This window comes from Myotis davidii, unplaced genomic scaffold (genome assembly GCF_000327345.1).
Source record: "Myotis davidii unplaced genomic scaffold, ASM32734v1 scaffold573, whole genome shotgun sequence".
Taxonomy (NCBI): Eukaryota; Metazoa; Chordata; class Mammalia; order Chiroptera; family Vespertilionidae; genus Myotis; species Myotis davidii.
Window position 1 is genome coordinate 5,256,158 of NW_006285997.1, and position 3,035 is coordinate 5,259,192.

The following is a 3,035-nucleotide window of genomic DNA, read 5'->3' on the forward strand; positions in this document are numbered from 1 at the left end:
GCCTGGCTGGAAGCAGGTTTCTGGGGTTTTGTTTAGCTTCTATATTTGTAACAATGTTTCAAACTGCAAGCTCAGGGGCAGGCAAGGCAGGCGAGGAACGTTGGTTTCCTCGGTCACTGAAGCAAGCAAGCCTCATGTTAGCTTCAAGCTGCCTGGCTGCCGGCCGCCGTCTTGGCTGGCAGGTAATTTGCATGTCTCGCTGATTAGCCAATGGGAAGGGTGGCGGACATACGCTAATTACCATGTTTCTCTTTTATTAGATAGGATTATTGTGTGAAAAGCAAGTTTCAGGACACCATATATTATGATTGCATTATTTAAACTGTATGTGTGACTATCATATATATTGTGTATGCATTTATTGTTGTCTTTAAAATTAGTACATATTACTTATTTAATAATGATAAATATTCCAGAAATTATAGAATCTGAGTGATACATATAACGTCCCTGCTCCCAGCCCAGCCCCTCGTACCACCTTCCTCATCCATGTACAATGTGGAAGAAGGCATGTTGAAAGGCAGTGGGAATGTAACTGGGAGCAAGAGACAACATCACTGCCTCCCTAACTTACAGAGCAGTGAAGACAACGGGTACATGAAATCACAAGTCGCTGTAAATGATGCCACAGTCCTCGCACTGGGAGCACTGGAGAGCTTAACTAGACTTGAGATACTAGAAAAGCCACCAACGTTGACTCCTGGAAGCTGGAGAGGAGTTACTGAAGCAGAGGTGCTATCAGTTACGGCCAGACCAGAGATTTCAAGAAATGCTTGGAGGGTGTCAGGAGCCCACAAAGAGCCTTGCAAGCTATCGAAAGAGTTTCCATGTTACCCTCAGTGCTGTAGAAAATTCCAGAAGGGTTTATGCAGGTCTATACGAGAGAGTAAATGATCAGATTTGCATTTTTTGAAAGATGTACAACCCGGGCCTTGCTTTCCTCTAGTATGGCTGAATGGAGACTTTGTTGACAAAATAACGAGATGTTACATTAGAAATAGTTGTATGCATGTGTGTTTCATTTTAATTACTGGGTTTTCAGAAAATTTAGGAAAGGGAAAAAAACTGTATTTTCGGTCAGTAGTTCTCAAAATATGGTTTGTGGGCCCCTGGGATTCTTTGAGAACCCTGAGGGATTCCTCAGGTAGTCAGGCAGGTTAAAACTATTTTCATAGTAAGCATTTACGTGCTCTTTTCACTGTGCTAATATGTTCTCTGTGCACAAGCAATGGAGGCAAAACTGCTGCATCAACCCTGTGACACAAAGTGGTAGTCCCTTCACTTTCACACACTCGAAATTTAAGAAACTGCCAGTTTCTCATAAGAATGTGTTCAAGATGGCCGTAGAAATAATCTTATTCATTTCAGCCCTAGAGAATCAGTCTTTTTAATAGTCTCTGTAATGACATGGGACGTACGCATAAAATACTCGGCTGCCCACAGAAATAGCAAGGTTGTCTCAAAGAAAAACACTTGTATGATTGCTTCATATGTGAGCTGAAGTAGCCAATTTTTCTATGCAACACCATTTTGACTTGAACGAACAACTGAAACTATAGTTATCCAGACCTGGTTAATTGTCAAACATTTTCTTGTAAATGAGTGAGATGAGTCTGTCACTTTAAGAAAAACAACTGATTAAATAATTAAACTGAAGTTTTCAAACAAAAACTAAAATTTTAGAAAACTTGTGTATGTCACATTGAGCTTGAAAGCTTCCCAATTATTAAAGATTTTTCTGATGGAATCAGTTGATTTCTAACAAATGTGAGTTTTTATATTGTACAGTATTTGAAAGATCTGTATAACAGATTTTTAACAAATGTGGGTTTTTTATGTTGTATAATGAAATGTGTCAGTATTTGAAAGATCAGTGACTCACTCTTGTCCAATGACCAATACATGTTCTATAAACTCACACATGGTAAAATAGACCAAATGTATTTTAATGTAACAGAGAACAAAAATTTGCAGATTACAAATAACTGTAAAGAAACTAATGCTTCTTGAATTTTGGTGTTAGATCAAGGAAAAATATTCACAGTTATTTAAAAAGAAGACTATTTAATACCCTTCCCCTTTTCAATTATATATCCTCTATGAGGCCGGGTTTTATTTTGTTTTGTTTATCAATTACTTGAACTAAATGTATTAGAAAGACTGAAAGCAATAGGAGCTATGAGATGCCAGTGGTCTTTTATTCTAGCCAGACATTAAAGAGAATTGCAAAAATGTAACACAAAGCCATTTTTCTTATAAATGTTTTGTTTTGAAAAATATAGGTTTTTTTCATTAAAAGTGTTATTTACATGGAATGAATTTATTACTTATTTTTAAATAAATTATAAATAAATGTAAAAATATCAAGTTTTCATTTCCAATGATATATATATATATGTATATCCCATCATCGATTTTTAAGAGTAAAGGGGGATTCTGAAACTGAAAAGCTTGCAACGACTGTATTGTAAAATGTAATTGTCTCTAAATAAATTTATTACAGTTAAACGTCTTAGTCTAAAAGCAGAGCCCAGGATAAGGGTTTGTGTGCAGGTAGCTTATTTGATAATGACATCTCAGGAATGCAGGGAATGTGAACACAAAGGGAAAGAAAACCAATGTTATACAGCCGAGCACACCAAGGGACCTTCTGTAGAGCTTTATGACGTACTTCTCAGAACTGTCTGCCCAGGCCATGAGGAGCAGAAAGCATCAGTTAACCAGCTTCCTTCCCTTATTGGTCAAAATTTATCTGACAACTTTGTGATCCTGCGTTTTCTGGTTGTCAGAGCCTCAGTGCTAATCTACTTCCCCTGAGCATCCCACACGATAGTGCCTGAGAAGTTCCAGGACAGGAAGCAAGAGGTACATGGTGGATATCCCAAGGCACAGTGACGCTGGTCGTGTTGTAAGGTTGCTCCTGGACAGATATATGCAAGAAAATGAAACTAGACCACCAACTTACACCATACACAAAAATAAACTCAAAATGGATAAAGGACTTAAATGTACGACAGGAAACCATAAAAATTCTA